The 22,882-nt window shown below is 34.9% G+C and overlaps 1 protein-coding gene across 3 annotated transcripts in view; it reads left to right on the top strand.

Annotated features, from left to right (window-relative positions):
* Positions 1-22,882, top strand: part of NCAM2 (neural cell adhesion molecule 2) — a 557,648-nt gene that overhangs the window by 194,772 nt on the left and 339,994 nt on the right. The gene's annotated exons all lie outside the window — the stretch shown is intronic.

Consider the following 22,882-nt stretch of genomic DNA (forward strand, 5'->3'; position numbering starts at 1 on the left):
GAGTAGCCACAGCTAAAGATAGGACTATTTAATTTTACCAGACAACATCATTTTAAAATTATACTTATTAGTTCACATAGTCATGCTGCACCACATACTTTTTAACATCTATTTCCCTGGTGAGTTTTAGCCTCCAACCTCCATATTGTACTTCTCCAACAAAAAAAAAAAAAAAGAAATTCTGTCATTCAGTTACATTTATCAAACTTCATCCTATTCCCGATAATATGTAGGCTCTGGGTCATGGAGGGCTTTCAAAGGAGAAAGCATCTTTTACTTTCTGTTTTTCAGTGAAGTCATTTTGAACGAAGAGTTAAATAAATGATTTGGAATTAAATAGAACTACGACATGACATAAACCACGCAAATAGAAGATCATGATGAAAATGGTGCTAGTTATTAAAACTTTATTTCTTCCTGAGGATTACACCATCCCAGTTTGTATAATTGTTATGCCTTGGGTATTCATTAAACCTGACTCACTACTGAGTGAGCACGTTAGTGAGATAGCACATCGAACTGTCTTGAGACTAGAAATCTATAGGGGAAATTATGTCGGCAGGGTCAGCTAAATAGTGTGTCTGAACTTCTAGACTGCAAACTTTATTATAAAAATGTACTTCTAGACAATTTTCATCACAAGCTAAATGAGTATGATACATGTGATTCTCACTGTGTTAATACAAATAAGTACTTCTGCAAAAATGGAGGATATTCATTTATTTGACTATGTCTGAGTGTTTTACAGGGTCAAAATGAAGTGTTTATAACTTTACCCAGCCTGGTTACATGTGATTTAAGTAGTCTTGCCCTTTTATTGTTCTATAATATTCATATTATATATTTGAAGTAGGACAAGCAGATTTCCTATAAGGAAGTACAAGTAAGGGACTGGGAAAGTGAGCACAAAACAGATAATGCAAACAATAGCAATATTTAAAGCAAATAACTATTTAGATATAGGTTAAGATCCGCTTACGGCTGCAATAGATAATAAATACTTACGAATTTTTGCCAATTTTCAGTAGTATATGGAAGTGAGAACAAATCTGGAGGTAATTGTTTTTCATGTTTGATGATGGTGTTATGGTATAATTACATATCCGTAAAAGTTATTTAATAAATATACTTTGAAACAAAAAGGAATATTTATTATAAAAGACTAAAATTTTTCTGTAACTAGCTATGGGTTAAAATAGCACCAATATTCTCTTATCATTGTGTTATTCTCTAAAGGAAGCTCTTATTAAACATAATGCAGGATATAATTCTACTGATGTCCCCTTAACAGTAAGCAAGACTCTGGACTAAAAGAAGTGCTTGATAAATAATTTCGTAGGGGCCCTTGGATTTTTCAATCATGAAGCAGATACTCAAATTTATGTAAATTGTAGATGACAAAATTACATAATGCCAGTGAATTGCAGGGAAGGATAGAGCTAATTATATCATATGCATCTTGTGGATCACAGGATACACAAGACAAGATATGTGACTGGTTCCGTCCATTTAAGAAACAAAGGCATACAAAGAGCTAGATATATTTAATGTGCCTTGAGTGGTAATTAAAAAATAAATTTTAAAAACCTTCAGAGCACAGAACCTTTTCTTCAAGTTCAATTTGATGTAAGGTCCCATTATATACAAAGTATAAAAGTAAGGCAGATTAAATGGGGCAGGTGTCTTGGAAACCAGCCCAGAAACTTATGAGAACCCTCCAGGGATTCCAAGCATTCAACAGAACACATGTGCTTTTAAATTATACAGTGTTAGAACCAATAAAGCTTTAGCATTTATCTAGTCTCACTTCTTTATTGTACAAATGAGTATTAAAGTTCATCAGGTTTAGGGGTTTGCCTTTAATCCCATAGAAAATAATAAGAAACTGTGTCTTTTGAAGCCAAATCAATGGTATTAAACCATTCTATTTTTAATGTTTTGTTCAGTTGGTCTCTATTTTCATAGCAAATATGTTGAAAGTGAAGTTTTTAATATATAATAAAATAAAAATAAAACTGGGTCATTTCTTAAAGGGTGCCTTTGAAGTTAATAATGGCTGAAAATAAAAAACTCCTTTGCTTCTAGGCAAGATTTAAAAATTGTGCAAATGAGGATGTCAAGGATTAATAAGTGAATGTTAAAATTTCCAAACTTGGCCAGACATGTTGGCTCCTGCCTGTAATCCTAGCACTTTGGGAGGCCAAGGCAGGAGGATCCCTTGAACTCAGGAGTCTGAGACAAGCCAGGGCAACATAGCAAGACCTCATCTCTATTTAAAAAAAATAATAAATAAAATAAATTCCAGACTTGATTTTAACAAGTTTTAGAAAGTATCATAATTGAAAGTTAAGCAAGATTCACATTTTCAAAAGTGATCCTAAACCTGATTATTTTTATGTTGCTCTTAAATCCTCACCCACTAGAAATCATAAAGTGATGAATTTGTTGGATATGTTTATAGAAGGGTCTTTCTGAAATTAATTTCTTTGGAGAAAATTGCTGATAATTTACTCCATTCTGATGCAAAGGCAAGGATGTGAGTTCATGCTCTAGTCTTTTCTGGTCAGCCTTTAACTAGTCTATATAGAAATCTCAGTATGTGTCTCTTAATGTCAGAGGAATGCCGTAAAGTGGTGACTGCCTAGTTTCTGAGTGGTCTATAGGATGTTAGATGGGCAAGGTGGTTGTATTTGTATTTGTAATGGAACAAAAGACAGCAGCTGCTAAGTTGCGATCATTCTTAATTTCTGCATTATATCCAAGAAAAGAATGCATATGTGTTTACATTGACCAAATTTGAACTATGCAGAAGAGATGCATTCACTGGGGAAGAAGGGACTTGATTTAGACTCTATGCAATTGGGCAATGAAAACTGACCAGGCAGAAGTGGGAGAGAAACCACTGGACCCCTGGCTGTTAAAAAGTGAATAAGCAATATCTGTAATTGTTAGTGCAAGTAAGGAAACATTTCCAAAAACCTACAGAATGTGTGCTCTGAACAAATGAGTTAGTTTTAAGCATCTCCCAGTTCCAAGAATCGAGAGCTATCTTTGGGCATTACAATCAAATAAGATCTTAGTTGCTTTACCTCTCTTATCTACCCACCCATCTTCAATGCTCAACTTTTTATCCAGGGGCAAGAGAAGAAATTTCCTCACTAAGTAAGTTCAGTGAGGCAATAGGATAAAAATAAATTTGCTCTTCTGGTTCGACTCTGAGTCCTCTTCTTCAGTGTTCTGGTTATTTATTACCACTGGTGCTAACAATACACTTGGAAGGAGATTAAGTATGCACTATTAGTTTGGATTAGGAATCTTCCCAGTTCTCTTCCACTGACATAATTCAGTTCATGTATATATTTGAGACAGCCTAGTCCAGGAAGTGAGAAGAGACTCTAGAACAAGCCTGCCTGGGATCAAGTTTTAGCTCTACTCTTTACTCACAGGTTGACTTTGGACAACTTTTATTTATCTTCTTGGTGCCTTAATTTTCTTACCTGTAAAATGAGTCTAAGAATAGCATGTACCTTATATGCTCTTTTGAGGAATAAATGAGTCGCAGAATTCCTAGCATATGTAAAGTAGCATATGTAAAGTTCCACAAAATTATTGTTGCTAATATTGTCATAAATTACAGTTAGTTGGATATCGTTACTGACAATGTTAGATCAAAGGCCGTGTATATTTACGTACAGTATTTATTAGATACTGTCAAACTACTATCTAAAAGCTTTTTACAAATAATTCTCTGTCTAGATATAGTATAAAAAGCTAATTATAAATGGAGGCCATGTGAAGGAAACTGTCGGGAGGTCCCTTTAGCAATGAATGATAGTTTATAGAGAGTCAACCACTTTGAAAGTTATTTGGGAGAAATATACAGAACAGGTGGACTGCGTGACCTGTTTGCCCTGTGAAAATTGGTATTTGAAATGACCTGATTCTCAACCTGAGAATTTTCAAAGTGACAAATTACACTCATTTGGCTTGTAATGATGTTCTGATTATAGGCTATAAGACCAATGATGGATTTCCCTGACTTCTTTTCTCAATGTTCTCAAATCCTGTTGTGACCTTTCCATATTCAAGCATGTAACAATGATTTCAGAAACAATTAAAATGTTTATAATTATATAGTTAAATATGTATTTCTTTTCTTAGTGAAAACTTATATGCTTTACTTTAAATCAGTTATTCTATATGCAACTTAATTTTAATGTTATGCCTTTAATTTACATACATACAAAACTGTGTGATATTTAAAGCAGTTGTAAGAGTTATCTGATTTCTCTTGTCTGGTAGGATTTGTGAAGCTCTGCAAATCAGAGATATTTTAGATAGAGCTCTATGAAAGATATTGGCACTATTTGTTTTGGCTTGTTTTCGTTAATTTTAATTATCATCATTCATTTATTCTACATCCTCAGTATTTATTGAGTTTCTTCTGTGCAGCAGGAAATAAAGCCAGGCACTGAAAATACAAATGAGAACAAGAAAGATGAGGTCACTGTCCTTATGATGATTGCAACCTAGTGGGGGATGAACAGTGTTATATTTTGACTTGTTGACATAGAGAAGAAGGGTTAGATCACCTAAGCAAAATAGAGAAGAGGACTGGTATTTAAAACCTGAAGAGAGGCTGGGTGCGGCGGTTCATCCCTGTAATCCCAGCACTTTGGGAGGCCGAGGCAGGCAGATCACCTGAGGTCAGGAGTTTGAGACCATCCTGGCTAATATGGTGAAACCCCGTTTCTACTAAAAATACAAAAAATTAGCCTGGCATGGTGGTGCACCCCTCTAATCCCAGCTACCCGGTAGGCTGAAGCAGGAGAATCACTTGAATCTGGAGGCAGAGGTTGCGGTGAGCCGAGATTGCACCATTGTGCTCCAGCTTGGGCAGCAAGAGGGAAACTCCGTCAAAAAACAAAAATCAAAAACAAAAAAACTGAAAAGAAACCTGATGAGAGGCGAAGTAGCAAATGAGAGTGAGAAAGAAAAGCAATTTAGATGGGATAAGAATTATGACCGTGCTCTAAAGCAAAGTGTAGAGGAGACTGTTTCAAAAGAAGGTGGTAAATAAAACATTTAGAGTAGAGTAAATAGAGTAGATAAATAGAATAAAATCCACATATGACATTAAAATATGGAAGTAATTGAAATATTGACCAAGCCTGTTGGTTGCAGTGGTGGGTGCTGAAACCAAACTGAAGAGGATTTAGAAGTGAATCGGAGATTAGAGGCAATACAAATAAGCATTACTTACAAAAAGTTTAGCTGAACAGGATGCAGAGAATTGGGATGTTTGTTGTAGAGAAACGAAGAATAAAGGGAGAATTTTGGAAAGGACAGCATAACAAACAAACAAATGAAAACTCCACAAAGGGCTGAGGTTGATGGTGAAGGTAAAAAAAGAAAACAAGCAAAACAACCGTGAGTGAATAGAGTGAATAAGACATGGTTCTAGCATGGGAAGAGGTCACAATGCACCTGCAAGTTGAGGTCAGCCATACAGACCTAATAATTATTACACACAAGAAGAGTCTTGAAAGAAAGAGGTTTCCTGGACCAGAAGACCGGGTTCAAGTTATTATCTGTACATCCTAGTGTTGTGAGGCAAGGGGAGTAGAGTGATAGACTAGACACAGGCACACAACTTTACGAAAGATAGAAGAATACTTTACACACTTACCCATCACGGACTATATCCTTTTCTTCTTCAGATTAACTTTTCTATTTAAAATACTTAGTTTTGAATTAAGTAGATATTGGCTCTAAGCAAAAGCTCCTTTTATGGATTATTCAAGGTAACTATCCCCATCTCTCTGTTTATCCCAGTCCATTGTAACAGTAAAGCTCTCTGTGTCTGTCATGTCTAGCCAGTCTTTATCCATAATAAGCACTCGGATTACAGTTAAATGAATGAAAGGATTATAGATATGCAATATTGGTATTTTATTAGATTATTATCTTTTTAAATATATAATAAAATAAATGAAATTTCCTGTAAATTCTTCCTGTTATAGCCATGCTGAGAGGAAGAAAAGACAAAGCTACTTGGTCATGATTGGCAGAAATGGGAAGTTAAGTACAGCCTGTCCTGGGAATAATTGTCATAACAAGGAAAACAAAAGTGAAAAACCTCATAAAACAGTTGAAAATAATGTGAGATTATAAGGGTAGTTCTGTTCTGTTCTTTTTTTTTTTTTTTTTTTTTTTTTTTTTTGAGACGGAGTCTCACTCTTTCGCTAGGCTGGAGTGCAATGGCGCGATCTCGGCTCACTGCAACCTGTGCTTCCTGGGTTCAAGCAATTCTCCTGCCTCAGCCTCCCGAGTAGCTGGGACTACACATGCGTGTCACCATGCTTGGCTAATTTTTGTATTTTTAGAAGAGATGGGGTTTCACCATGTTGGCCAGAATGGTCTTGTTCTGTTGACCTCATGATCCGCCCGCCTTGGCCTCCCAAAGTGCTGGGATTACAGGCGTGAGCCACCACTCCCGGACTCAGTTCTTTTCATTTTTATGATAGTTACAGTTCTATTGAGAAATTCCCAACATATTGTTATTCTTGCATTATTATTTCAGATTTTGAGGAGAATATAAATGTTACAATTAAATATGGGTATTGAATTTAAAATGTTTTTATTAATCTTGCTGATACTTTTTTACTGAATTTTATGTGCCTTGTATTAAATTGTTTTAATTTCATATGAAAATACCAAAAATATTACAGTTTTCTGAAAACAAAGCAACGAGAAAGAATGAAAATATGATGACACATACAACCTACATTTAATCTTATCATTAGAAATACGTTCCTAATATATAGTTTCGTATACATGGAATACAATGTATAGTTCCATAATAGGACAAATTCAAAGCTTCAGCAACAGCTCTAATTTCTCTTTTATTAAAACTGTAATTGCAATTAGTATATATTTTTTTCGTTTAAGTATATTTTAATTAGCCAAGTGATTATTCATTCCTCTGATTCTTGATCAGAAAATCATTTCAGGCTAGAGGGACTTGGAAACATAAGGATACGAATGAAACCGCATTTATAAAGAGAGTTGCTGAGTTCTGGTTATATCTTAGGACTTGACCTAAACTTTTTACATCAATTAACTCATATACTTTTATTTTATAAAGATGTGAAAACTGAGATAAATGGACTCAAAATTTAACTAGTTCAGGTAGTTTAACTAGTAAGGGGCAAACCCATTATTATCCTTATTACTCTGTTGTACACTCAGTGTTTCCATAGAGTCCAGTAGCACTAATAAATCTCACTGGTAGCTGTGGTATTAAATATGTACAAAATTGGTAGCTATGGTATTAAATATGTACAAAATTAAATTGAGAGACACAAACTTGACAGATTTCAATATTTTATTTTATATTTTTAAATTTTAAATAATTAATTGACAAATATAGGCTGAAAAAATACCTATTTTTTCAGGGTATACAGTGGGGGTGATTTGATATATGTATGCATTGTCTAATAATTACTGCAATCAAATTAGCTAACATCCATCACCACTCATGTTGTACACAAGATTTCCTGAACTTTTTCATCTTTTGCCTAAAAGTTTGTACCCTTTGACCAACATTTCCCCACTTCCATCACCCTAAGCTTCTGGCAACCATCATTTCAGTCTCTGCTTCTAAGAATTCAAAATTTTTAGATCTGTATATAAATTAGAATATGCAGTGTTTATATTTCTGTGTGTCCAGTTTTATCTGTGAAATGAATGATAATGAAAGGAGTAGAGAGGATGTTATGAGTTTAAGATTAGGGAATGAGTGTTACAGCAACCACTGAGGAAATATAGGAATGGAGAACAGAAACAAACATCATTCATTTGTTCGTATTGCTATATTTTGGTAGGAAACACATAGAACCTCAAAGAAATAAACATGCATAAGTTTGTAAAATTGCTAAGATGTAGGAAATATAACCCTCAACTTAGTGTCCTAAACTATGGAATTAAGGGGAAAAATCTGAATTTTAAAAGTATGCCATGTTTACAACTTTCAGTAAAAGTATTCTACAGATAAAGCTTTGAGTATGTATCTCATCCATAAAGACCTAAACAGAAGTACATGCATAAGAAAATGAAATATTCAGTTAAAAACAGATTTCAAAGGAAGAGCAGAATAATTAATGAATGTGCATTCTTCTTTTCAGTATCACTCTGTTTTTGCTTCTATTATGACATGAGATTCTGTCTGTAGGAAATCATCCCAAGGACATAAAACTCTAAAAATTGACATTAATATAACAGCATTAGCAAGAACTAGGTTTTTATATGATAAATAAAAAGCAAAATCTGGAATCTGAAAGACATTTTCTATTTTGTAGAAAATGATAAGAAAATGATATGACTAAAAATTATTCTGATGTGTGTTTGATCAACTGACTCTTGAACATGTATTTTGACAGCATGTGCAATACTCCAGACATGATTGCTGTAGCTGTAATGCACACTCCAAAGTGTAAAAATGAAATGTTAGTCAGACTCTGGTAATAGTTTCTCAGTTTTATACATTCAAAAGTGCCAAACCTAGAAATTAAGTCACTGAATGAAGAAATAAAACTGTGTGATCTACAGTGATCATATGTACTTATATTATAATGAGGATGGAGAGGTAGTTTAAAATTGTGACAGAGGTGATTAATATCTGAGTTGAAATAATTAAAATAATCTGACTTCTCAAAATATATTTTACATTCTCAGTCAACTTAAGCTGGATCAGTGTATGAAGTTTTTGTAGTCCTACATGATTTAAATTCTAACCAAAAACGCTTTGGTGTGATTAAGGTCCTATGGCATGGTGGACACTGAGAAACCCCACTCAGTTCCCACTTTAAGAAAGAATTTGCTGTTCCTCCTTCTGGGAGTTTTGTCAGACTTAGCTGTCAGCACCCCTAAGGACTGCCTCAACCTCAGAGAGCTACCTCACCAGGAATCATGCCCTTCCTGGGCCAACCCACATCCAGTGACTGATTGAGGCTGGGAAAAAAGGACTGACCATTTCTTCCCAACACAAGATAACTCTGATGAGCCATTTCATTTCCACACTTTCCTATGAGGATTGCTGAACCTGTTGGGCCTTCATTTTACATCACAGTTCAATTTTTCTTTCTTCTCAATCCTTGCTTCCTGCCCTCCTTTCCACAGGGGTTGATTCTTGAGCACTAGATGTTTCTTCGAATCTACTTCACAAAGAATCCAAATTGTGACATAAGATGTATGGATCTCATCCACAAATGTATAGTCTAGGCCCTAGGGTCACAAGATCAAATTCTAGAGGAGCCAAGTGAGTAACTTGTGGAGTGAGTGAGTTCAAGTATCAAGTAGTGAGTGTGGTGGTGATATGGCAGGGGCCAGAAACTGGAGAGCACAGACCTCTGAAAAATCAAATTTAATCAAAATAAAATGTTGTGATTTTATTTTGAGGTGAATTGGTTTGGATCTGTGTCACCACTCAAATCTCATGCCCACTTGTTATCCCCAATGTTGGAGGTGGGGCCTGGTGGCAGGTGATTGGATCATGGGGGCAGTTTCTCATGAATGGTTTAACATCATCCCCTTCAGTGCTGTTCCTGTGGTACTGAGTGAGTTCTTGTGAGACCTCATTGTTTAAAAGTGTGTGGCACGTAGCACCTCCTCACTCCTCCTGCTCCAACCATGTGAGATAACACCTGCTCCTGTGTTGCCTTCTTCTATGAGTAAAAGCTCGCTGAGACCTCCCCAGAAGCAGAAACCACTATGCTTCCCATAGAATCAGTGGAACTGTGAGCCAGCTAAACCTCGTTTTTTTGTTTGTTTCATTTTTGTTTTGTTTTTGTTTTTTGAGACAGAGTCTCACTCTGTCACCCAGGCTGGAGTGCAGTGGCATGATCTCAGCTCACTGCAACTTCTGCCTCCCAGGTTCAAGTGATTTTCCTACTTCAGCCTCCTGAGTAGCTGGGATTGCAGGTGCCCAGCACCATGCCTGGCTAACTTTGATATTTTTAGTAGAGATGTGGTTTCACCATGTTGGGCAGGCTGGTCTCGAACTCCTGACCTCAAGTGATCTGCTGACCTTGTCCTCCAAAAGTGCTGGGATTACAGGTGTGAGCCACCGTGCCCAGCCCCTCTTTTCTTTATAAAGTACCCAGTCTCAGGTGTTTCTTTATAGCAGTGCAGAAACAGACAAATACTTGAGGCAAACAAAATATATTTTATAACCAAAGAGAAGCCTCTCTGTTAAATCTTCCAAGCATAAAGCCATATGTTAGGAGGCATAGAAATAAAGCAAAACTCAAGGATTTCAAATCTAAAATCCTGAGGAACACGTTGTATTTTCTAAAATAGGACTGTGCAAGGTCTAACACGTATCGTTTCTGTGTTTTCTTATATGAGGGATAAGCCTTGCCAATTCCCTTCCAACTCTGTGGCTAACGAGTTGAGAATATAGAGATGACTGGGATCATAAGAAACAGTAGACTGAGCTGAGGGATTTTCTAGACAACTACTGAGGGGGTTGGGAGGGAAGTTCTTGAGCATGGCTAACATGGAGCCAAAATATCATTTAGCCATTGTGAAATGGATAGCATTGCACCTTTGGTGACAAAATACTGAGTTTGAATGTTGCCTTTACTGTTACTATGACTGGAGATATAACCAGTGGTCTCCATGCCTGTCTCCTCCTCTGCCAAATTATGTTAATATTAAAACTTCCTACATTACCTGGTTCATATCACTCTTATAGGTAATCATGTGAGTTAACGTATATGAAAACCATTTTTATGTATTTTTTATATGTATTTATTCTTCAGAATTTTTTCAGCTGCTACTCATCTACCTAAACAGAATCTAGTTATTTTTTAAATATGTAAAGTATATATGTGTGTTTGTGTGTATTCATTTGGTGATCTGTCCTTTCTAAATTTTTAATATAGTTAACTGGATTCTATCGATTTGCATTTTAATGCAATTAAAGTAAGTATAAGTTTCTTTTTTCCATTTACTTTGAGTAAGAATAATCATGTAGAATACAGTGGATGAAAATGTTCTTTCACGTTGGCCGGAATGTATTTTACTGGAAAGAAAATGATATAAAAAATGCGCTGAATTATCACTTTCTTACCTTGAATAGAGAATGACCTCATAGAAAGATGAATTAAAATGCTTTAGAAGTTGAATGGAAACCTGCTAGTTCACTTAATAAAATGAAACATTGACTATCCAAGGCTAGCAATGGAGAAAAAATGGTTCTTATCATTCTGACTCTTGTCCTCAAGATTCACTTTCTTCTCAAGGTCTGTTGATAATAACTACTGGAGTAAGGCTGTGGGAACAGAAAAAACAGACATCGTGTGTTCTTTACCTAAAGTATAATAGTAATAATAATTATAAAAAATAAATAAATAAATAAATAAATAAAAAAGACCCCTGCCTAATGTGCCTATAAACTTCCCTTTTTCTCTCTATATTGTCTACAGTACACCATTCAAATCAGCAGCATGGAACTTAGCACATAAAAAAGTACTTGCTATGAGATTTCTGAATGAATATAAATGTCAGAGACCAGAACGAAGCATTCAAGAGAGTTTTTACCACTGTCTCAGAGATCAAATAAAAGGATACAAACATGGAAAATTAACTTTCCATTATGTATCTGGGTGGCAAATTCAGGCTCAGTTAAGAGCTCCTGTATGTAGGGTTACCTTCTGTTCTGGTTTGCTGGAACAGTCCCATTTATGATTTTTGTCCTAGGATAAAAAAATCATTTCTCTTTAAAGTCTTAAATGTAACCGAGTTTGTATGCATTATATGACCACTCTACATTTCGATATCCCTATCTTCATTTATAGTTTGTGGAAAGAGTCAGTCCTCCTCCACTTCTAAGGAACATCTAACATCTCCAGGATATTTTTTTGGATTCAGGTTTTATTGATGTCTTTCATTGCAAAATGTTTCCAATTATAAAACAATCAGAGAGCTCTGCATTAATAAACTTCCCTGTCATTCATAAGGGCCAGAGATTTTGAAATGCCTGGTGGACAAACATACATATGCAAACACACATACCCAGTACTACTAGCAGGTTGTTACAACCATATCTAAAATATTCCAAATTCGGACTTGTGTGGCTCAGACCTGGGTAAAGATGAAAAACCTCACGACTGAGCTTGGAGAAAAAGCAGCTGAAGCTTAGCATCCAGGCCCAAGGGAGCAAGACATGGAGGCACACTGGATTCTTACCCTTCCTGTCTAGGGTCTTCCTCCAATTCTGATGACCTGTCTGAAGAGCATCTTCCTGTGAAAATGACTAACCTTGAGAGTAGTGATCTCATTCAGACTATAGTCCCAATCAACTTTGAATGATTTTACTTCATGACCTCAGTAAAGAACACAAAAATAATAAAGTAAGATTAATATCTGCATAAGAAATACACATTACCACTGCATAGATTATTTCCAGTATAATAGGATAGGCCTATGTCAGTTTGTAAAAACTTTATTAATGGAAGTTTTGTTGTCCTGTTATATAATTGTATGGCATTCTTATGAATGTGAGCTATTTATGTCACATCTCGTGTCATCTGTTTGACAAAATGTTTCACCATTAGAGGCTGGCCCTTTAACTACTCCTTATTATTTATACAATGGCTTACACACTCTCATAAGTGGCCACTAAAGAGAGAATTCACATGCTTTTAATTATATTGCTGTGCATATTAACGCAAGATAATTTTTGCCACTCCATCAAGACTGCCCCCAAATTGTCAGGGATTCCAAGAAAGAAAATGTCTCTCTCTCTGTCTCTCTTTTTTTAATTCTCAAGGAGGCAGCCCAAAAGAGAAAGGGAAGAGAGTAATAAACCAAGGTAAAGTTAAGATTGGACTAACTCAGCTGACAGATAACTATCCCCATGAAACCCAGGCTTGACCCCTAGTAACAATGCCATGAAAGAATAAATAGAAATGCACTTTGAAAAAAATGACACTTACTTTAGAAAATAATCAAATGGACTTGCATGGGTCACAACACTTACTTCATACCAGGAAACGCTGCGTGAGGGTTCTCAGAAGTCGCATGACTCATATAGTCCATCAGCTCTCAGGAATGGGTTCTGAGAATTCCAAATAAGACAACCCCATGCCAGAAAAAAAAAAAAAAGCCTTGAAATCTTTATTATATTTCATTAACAGTTTTTCTAGCTGTTACTTTTCAAGGTTTAAGAAATAAAGAAGATAGAAACCAATAGGTGGCCAGATAAAATTGTCAAATGCAATTTATAAAGTCTTAGAACTTTCTGGTCACTGTGAAACATAAAAACATAAAATCAGATGTATAGAACATTCAGATTATAAACATTTTTTTTTTTTGCTGTTTAACTTACCACAATGCTATCTTGTATTTTACAGGAAATCATTTGACTCAATTAGTGACAAAAATAAAAACATGATTGTCTTAAAAAATAGTTCTAATTAATGTGGTCTTTCATTTTTTTTTTGAAGTGTCAACCCTCCCAACAGCATTTTGGTTCCATCTTTGAGAAATAAAATTAGTCTTATAAATTATGTGTATGTTTGTGTGTGTGTGAGAGGGTTTTCTTGTCTGATACTTTTCTAACCCTAGACCACAGATTCTCAGATGTAGTGATAATATGTGTATAGATCTTTCTTCTCCAACATTATCTGTCAGAGTGCATATTAATGAGTGGATAATTGGAGAATACTTTTTTATGATTTTAATATATATTTTCACTTTCAAAGCAGTTTGACAACAGAATACCCTAATGAAAGTGAAACTTAATGAGAGACTACTGATATATCCTGATACCGTGTGTGCGGATAACTAAGCACATCTCCAAAGTGAAGCAGCTTTCCCATTTTCATCCCATTTGTTTGCCATACATGTGTATAATTTATTTTATTGATTATTAGGAAATACGAGAAGACTATGAATATGAGTTTATTATCCAATTTAGAGAAGTATATATTTGAGCTGATATGAAATAGTTTATACCTAAAGCAACTCAATTCCCCGAGATCATGATTTTCAGTTATGCTGCTCCCACTGCCTTTTTGTAAGGAATACTCCTAATGACACAGGTGCCACGGCCTGTGACCAGTAGGTGAATGCCAGAATCACAAAACAGCAAGTTTACATCCTGGGAATCGCAGCTTAGGCAATCTGAATACGACTTCATAACAACTAATGACTATGAAATTCTAGCAAACTAAAGGACAATAGTGATATGTTTGTGTAGTGAATTAATGGAAAGAAAAGTATTATCCAGAAGGAGAGAAGCTGGAAGACTCAGGCTGATTAAATATTCAGTAGATGGATATCTCTGATGCTTAAACTTGGGTACACAATGTAGTTCAACCCCAGTTTTTGTTAATATACATTGTTGTAATCTTCCATGGCATGTTTAACGAAGTAGATAATGTAAAAGCAGTGGTTCATTCCTGGCTGCACGATTGAATCCTTTAAGGAGATGCACTCACTCCAGATTTTCTGTTTCCAGTATTCTAGGGCAGCAGGTCTCAAATAATGGTCTCTGGACTTACAGCTTCAGCATCATCTGGGGACTCTTTAGAAATCCGAATTCTCAGATATTTCTCTAGACCTTCTAAATCAGAAAATATGGATGGGTCTCAAAATTGTGTTAAAAAAAAGACTTCCAGGTGGTCTTACTGTATCCCAAACTTGAGAATCAGTATCTAGGATGAGGTATATGCATCAGTGTCGCTTAAATGTTTCTTGCAAGTCTCATGGAATCTGGAGTTGAGAAGCACAAGCCTTATAGGACTTTCTTTAATAGGGGAAGGAGCATAGCATAGTGGTTTTAGAAAGTCGTGAGGAGCCAAGGCTGGCTTTGGAGCTGGAATATCACGGTTAAAATTCATGCTCCTCCACTTCCCAGTTTTGTGACTTTGTATAAATTAATCTGTGCCTCAGTTTACCACCATATAAATCTGGTGATAATAATTGTACACACTTCGTAGTGTAGTTGTGATGATTAAATAGGCCAAGAAATGTAAAGCACCTAAAATAGTGCATGGCACCAAATAAGTGCTCAATAAATGTGAGCTACAATATTTATCATTAAAGTATTATAATTACATGCCTTGAATATAAAGCGAATATCCTTTTTTTTTTTTTTTTTTTGAGGTAGAGTTTTGCTTTTGTTGCCGAGGCTGGAGTGCAATGGTGCGATCTCGGCTCACCACAACCTCCGTCTCCCAGGTTCAAGCGGTTCTCCTGTCTCAGCCTCCCGAGTAGCTGGGATTACAGGCATGTGCCACCATGCCTGGCTAATTTTGCATTTTTAATAGAGATGGGGTTCCACCATGTTGATCAGGCTGGTCTTGAACTCCCAACCTCAGGTCATCTGCCTGCCTCAGCCTCCCAAAGTGCTGGGATTACAGGCGTGAGCCACTGTGCCGGGCCCATGCTTTGTTTTTATGCTATAAAAAGTAATTAATTTTGAATAGGTTGAACTTAAAAAAAATAAATTAGGTTAAGTTCTCAAACTTTTAACTTGCAGTAATGAAAACTCTTAAATATTTATAATTGGATATTTTCCATTTCACCAATATCTATTAAAAATGTTATCTTAATGTAGGATGGATGAATTTCCAGGATATATATTTCATCATATTTTTATCAGGGTATGTCAGTTATGGTCATTTGCCACTGTGACCATCACTATCAATAACAGTTGTTTGTCTCCAATTTCACAGGCTACTCCAATCTTCAGTTTTTACTTGGAGTCCAAGAGCACCAACTTTAATGGATTGAACTCTATATGAATATAGGTGGTGTTTTTGGAACTCTCTTTGATTTTATAGATTTAAATTATAATTCTGAGTAAGAGTCACTAGACTCTCAAATGAATTCTTGGCACAAATATTTTGAAAATTAAAATATGAAGGACTCCCGTGTAAGAGGAGTCAGACTTTTAAATTAATTGGCTCCTTTTACCTATGGCCTTTGTTTCCTTTGTCTTGTTTTCTTGCCTCTCTTGTTAATTACTACCTCTAGATCTGCTTATTATTCATTTATGCTCACATATTTCACCTAGAAAATCTGAAAAACAAATCTGTTTACTCTAAGATAAGAATATACAGTTTTTGAAAGCCTGTAAGTGTAAACCACACGGACTTTCCACACCTGGATTTAATGGCATTTGTTTTTGCCTATACAAAGTTCCTTTGGAGTATCATTTCATATGTACGGTACTGATGTCAGGGTAAGTGAATTTAGAACTGCTTATACAATTGCCCAGTAGTCTGATTTCCTACAGGTTACAAATTTTGTATCATTCATTCCTGGATCACAGACTCTATTGCATTTCCTAATACATGCTATATGCTCAATCAGTAGTTTATGAGTGAAGAAATTATAACAACTCTAGGAGATGCTGGTTGCTCTGTACAAGTTCTGTAATAGACAACAGTGTAAATAATTAAAATATCAGTATTTGAAACAGATAAGACTGAAGATTTTTTCCTGATTACTTTTTAAAGTGTGTAGGTATTGAGATCTTTTTATGTTTTATCATTGTGGTCCAGATTGGTTAGTTTATGACTGTAGAGGCTTATTTATAACTTGTTTATTAAGTATTCATTTTATATGAGTTCTTCCTTTGAGCTATGCCAATATGTAATCAGTTTACTTACAACCATAAGATTTTTTCTTGTTTGTTTGTTTCCTCTTATTAATGAACAAATCACTTTGATATTGTGGCAGAATACTTACCATAGTTAACACTGAAAGTTACTCACTCATTCAACAAGTGTCTATTGAGTATCAACAAGTGCCTTCTAACATACCTGTTTACTTTTACCTCTGGTTACTGCACATGCTCCATCTTCAATTTTGACATAGGTGTATTTGCTGAGTCAGAGCTTGCATATAAGTGATTCTACCTTTATCTCCCTTGGTTCTTACAATTTATCATCTCGTTCTTTGACGTCTACTGCTGCTGCCATCTTGGCGTAGCAATTATTTATGGAGAGCCATGCCATGTAATAAAAATATAAATATTATTATTTATGATGCCCTAGTTATTGCTGGATTTATTTATATGGTCATATTTTATTTTTGAGATTTTCAGTAGCTTTCTTATACAGGGTACTTGATACAGAACACACTATTTAACCTTGTGTTGCATAATCTTTTTAAATCAATTTGACAAAGGGATTTCTTTGGAAGAAAGATATTTGTTTTGTTCACTGTTTTGTAAATAACATTTTCAAACTTGTTATGCTTTTTAAGGCTGAAAAGAAAGCCATATTGGAAATCAGAGTTGGATTCTAGCCAATATTCTGACGAGATGTCATCTAACCTTGACATTCAGGTTAACACGGATCCCTTAGTTTCTACCATGAATATTTACATTTACCAAAGTTCAACTGTCCACTTTATTTGAAAGAACCTTTCTCAGACTGCTGATACATCTACTCTCTATTATATAGAAAAATATTTTAGAAAAATTGGGCTATTGCCAATTTATTCATATCACTGCATACGGCCATCTGGCAAATATTTTTCTTAATTGCTTTTTGGTGTGTTATGCACAGCAAGGAGCTGCTGTAACTCTCCTGACTACAATTTTCATATAAATATACAACATATCCTTTTTAAGTAGATATTTCCACTTTCCGTTCACTCTTTGCCTTCTTTGTGTAAGTTCGAACTCCCCTTTTTCTAAGCACACATATCATTCGCTTTAATAATGGATTTCTGAGATATTTGATGGAAGTTTCTGCAAAATAACATATATATATATATGCAAGTGAACATTCACGTGTATATGTATATATGTGACATGTGCACACAAGAAAGAGTCTAACGGTAAACCTTATTCATTTCTTGTTCTCCTAATCTACCATTAATGGTGTGGATATTATATTTCACCTGCCGACAAAAATTAAATATATTTTAATATACAAACTGAACATTTGTTTATTTTCTACATGCACCTGCAGGCTTTTCATCACAATTTTCTCATAAAACTGTATTTAGTTTTTACATTGTTTGTCAACATGTCACAACTAACTGTGACACTTTAAAATTATATTTTAATTTATATTAGTCTGTGGACACTACTGCGTACCAGTTGAATCAGAATCTGATGGATTGTAGCCTTTAAGATTTTTTGGGCATTCTGATGTACATTATCTTTGTTTAAGATCTGTTTTGTTGTGTACATTATGTGGCTTATATCTTGTTTTAAGTTTAGATAATTTTTAGTAACTAATGATACATTGTAAAGCCTACACTTTTTTTCATTTAAAATGGAAAACAAGGAAATGCAATTAGCACTATAAATTACTTGTATTTATATATTTGACTACTTAGAGGAAATATCCAGGATCTTTAATTTTTTTAAAGAAAAACTTTAAACTTTTAAGAAATGTTAGGAGTGATTTTCTTACTCTATTCAGCAGCTATAACAAAATACCATAGACTGAGGTAGCCTATAAACAGCAGAGATGTATTTCACTCAGTTGTGGAAGCTGAAAAGTCCAAGATTAGGTGTCAGCAGATTTGGTATCTGGTGAGGATCAGTCTCCTGTTTCACAAATGGCACCTCTTAGCGGTGCACTCACATGGTAGAACGGGCTAGGTAGCTCTCTGTGGCTTATTATATAAGGGTTCTAATCCCATTCATGAAAGCTTTGCCCTCATAAGTTAATTAGTTCCCAAAAGTCCAACTCCTGAAAACTATTACATTGGTGATTAGGTGTCAATATATGACATTTAAGGGGACCCAAACATTCAGATTGTAGCAGTACTCTTAGCAACTTATTCAATTTCACGTCTTCTAAAATATGTACTATGCTTTTTAGGACATCATAGGTGATTAGCAAATGTTAATTAAGTGAATGAAGAATATTCAGAGTAGCGTGTGGGAGATAGAATGATGGTTAACTTGGATTTTGTTGTTTCCATTTGTAATACATTAAGTTTCATATCACAGTTATAAATTCTTATTTTGTAATAATAAATTCACCATTACACCTTGCATAGAACCGAATTTTTACAACATAAAGTTGTGAAAGCTCTCGAAAACTTCTGGTATCTCTTAACTGTTCAAACAGCATTCAAAAACTTATTTAAATTAGTTGTATATGGAAGAATATAAAAGTAAATTCACCTAATTATAGTTGATTCACCTAATTATTCTAAACTAATTATAATCCTTGTTGCTGCTATGACCTTGCAGAAAGACTCCTTAGCATGTTGAAATATCACGTAGTCTTACTGGGTTTGAACATTTAATGGCATCACGAACACCACCCGCAGTAAATTCATGGGGCAAAACAAGCTTTAAGAACCTACGTCTAGGGAACTGATTTTGTTTTTATGGCTTTAGGTTACAGGTGTTGTTATATGCTTCTGCGATATAAAATTACATGTTTTATAACTTTTTCAATTTTGTCACAATTAGGAATGTAGGATATCTTAAATTTGTACCTTAGTTCTTTGGTATAGAAATTGGAGAAAATGTAACTATTTTTGTAAGCCTTATTAATTAAAGGATGAATACACACATGTATTCAACAGGAACCCAATGGAATAATATAAAGTGCTTCTTGGTCTGGTATCTATAACATTTACAGTTAAATCAGATTATTGTAGATATTAAATTATGTATTATTAAAACTATAAGCAAATAATTTGCACATGGATGAAGAGATGGCCAATATCCTTTTCTTTAGCCTATACAAGGCATTTATCAGTATCTCAACAAGCCAAAACCACATCCGTTCACATTTTTAAGAATTTTCACATTTACTTTAGAAAATCAAAAATTAAACTATAGACATTGTGATTATTATTGAATGTTAAAATAAAATGGAGGTGTAGTACAAGACACCTTATCAATTATGTAGTCGTAATTGTTGGCATGCATACAGCATTTAACACAAATTAATCAGAATATTGTTATGTTAAAATAAAATTTGTCTTATTCATTGGGAAAAGCTTTAGCATTCCTGAGCTTTAATTTAAAGAGTGGGAAAGAATGTGTACAATGGTAATTTTTGGCACTCAGGAAGAAGCAGAATGTTATCTATCTTGGATGTTATTATTGGTCTGTATATCTGCACAATTTTCCTCTGATCTACCACTAGGGCAGGTGTTGAGAGATGGAACTTGAATAGTCAATGGAAATTAAAGACATACTGTGTTTCAGTCTGTCATGCCAAGGAAGGATTCGAGACTGTGACTATAACACAAGAGAACAAAACAGGAGTGTAAACTATTTGAACTAAAGTGTAAGGTGGGGCTTTCCCACAGAGAATTTAATAAGATCCTGACTATTGGGAACAGGACACAAAGTTATTGATGGCTTATAAAAATCTCTGACCTGCAAGTGCAAACTTGAGCTATGGGTTATGTAGACTGATTCAGGTACACATTCCAAATACCTATTCCAGGATGGCATGAGGACTGGCCAATCAATAGGAGACTGAGAGTATGTGAGGACAGAAAACTAAAACTTTAAATATAGGAAGACACTCCCCTCCCCAAATAGTAAAATATCATATAACTCATATGCATAAAATTGGCTGACCACTAAATATTATAGTTGAATGTAAACTGCATATTATCAGGGCAATACAGATGCTTTAGTCTCTTCCTTTTCATATGCCTTGTCAAGAAGAATTAAACAGAAGCTCTGAAACATTGAGTTAATTGTGCTTTTTAATGGGTTCTGTAAAACAGGTATGACTGTCATTCTTCCAACTTAAATAAGCAAAACTATGCCTATGAATTATTAAATAACTGTTTAATACATTATTAAATTTTTGTGTCTGTGAACTTGAGTAACCAAATTAATTGAAATGCTGTGTTAGATCATAAGCCCCTTTGAAGTTAGTTACAATCAGTTGCTAGAAAGAATTTTCCAATATATATTGAAAATATACCAAGCTATAAATATTTCCACGGTATAAATTACAATAAAAAATGTTCAAAGTGTGGAATGTAACAATGGACAATGGTGTAAGACCTTGAGTCAACTGACAATGAATAAAATAGAACATATTAAAAATATGTTTTAATTATCACTTCAAACCATTTAAATGTCTTTAGACTAATAAAATCCAATCTGTACTAGGCAGCAGGGGAGGGTGGAATTGATGTCTCTGTTGTAGTATTAATACCAGTTAGAAGACTTTGTAATATTTAGAGCCCAGGTGGGCTGACATCTACAAAATGTCATAATTTTATTTCTTGTTTTCAATGTTAGGATGACCTTGGGTAAAAGACAGCATCTTTTTATTTTAGCTTCTTTATGGTAAAATATACATGGTTGTAAGTTTCAGCTTTTATTCAGTGGGTTTATTTGATGATATCAGATTCTGATTCTAAAACCGTGAAAACCTGAAAGGTGGAACTGCCTGTGTGGAGATTATTGTAGAGGAGACCTTAAGAAAAAAAAAAAAAATCTTTGACGTTTTCTTCCTGTACCTGCTTAGCTTATAGGCAAAAATCACCATAGAAAAATAAGTGACAATTTAATTCTTAAAATTCACAATATAATTTTCCCATTGCATCATTTTATATCATGCTCAGTAAGTTTTTAGATTCATCCTAAAATTATCTTATATTTATAAATATTTTCTTCTTTTTCTTTGTTCTATGTTCAATAACATAAACCTGGTTGAGATTGGGCTATAAGACTTGTATCCTTAATAGGCAGGGATTGAACAGGATCATTTTTTTTTAACTTGGACTGGCACATTGATGCCTCATCTGCGTTGTGATTTAATGTAAAAATAATTCTGAATCTGTGAAATATATTGATTTTTTACTTTAATGTGATTGCTTTATCGACACCTTGATGTTCCCCACTCTCAGAATCCTATTAAGAGATAACTTTGAGAACATCAAATGGTAATGGTCCCTAGGCTAAGATCAGGAATTTATTGCCATTTCTAGAGTTGATAATGGGTTTAACTTGGGTTTTATTTATTTACTTATGAGATGGGTCTTGCTCTGTCACCCAGGCTGGAGTGCAGTGGCACGATCACAGCTCACCACAGCCTCGAACTTCTAGACTCAAGTAATCCTCCTGTCTCAGCTTCCCAGATAGCTCCGACTATAGATGTACAACACAATGCTCAGTTAATTTATTTATTTTTATTTTTTTCATAAAGACCGGGTCTTGCTATGTTTTCCAGTCTGAAATCCCTTGACCTCCCGAAGTGGTGGGGTTCAGGTGTGAGCCACCATGCCCGGCCTAGCTTGGGTTTTAAAGTATAGTGAGGCATCTGGTATGGGTGGGAGCTTGTGCTGGTCACATGAGGCAGGATGGGAAATGGGCAGGGAGACTTGCAGCTAGACATGGAAGTGGGTCCATCAACAAAGGTATAGGTTATTGCAGAGGTTGTCTGTTATAAAATGCTATTCTTTTATAGTCTGCTATCATGAAAGCTCTGATTGTCTGCTCTGTGTTAAAAAATTAAAAGATATGTGTGTTCTACACATAAGACAGAATATACAAGGGCTGAGTAGTGTCCCTCAGAAAACTGAGAAGAAGAAACAGTGGCAGACACTAGCCGAGTCTTGCTATGTTCCCCAAAAATGGTACTTGCCACATTATTGCTTTCCCCTCAACCCCCAAAGACAGTAACATGGCATTATGGCAAGATATTGTGACTAAAACATCCTAGAAAACCTGTCCAAGCACATACTTAGAATTTCTTAGCAATATGTCAGGATTAGTATGGGATTGGAAGGGCTGGCCGACTTTCCATTGTGGAAGTCAAGAGCTCATACGCTATAATGTGTCTTAGAGGAGGACATAGAAAATAAACAATGGCTTTTCATGCCGTGAAATAATGGAAATGCATTGATAGAT

The sequence above is a fragment of the Pongo abelii genome, chromosome 22 (genome assembly GCF_028885655.2).
Source record: "Pongo abelii isolate AG06213 chromosome 22, NHGRI_mPonAbe1-v2.0_pri, whole genome shotgun sequence".
Taxonomy (NCBI): domain Eukaryota; kingdom Metazoa; phylum Chordata; class Mammalia; order Primates; family Hominidae; genus Pongo; species Pongo abelii.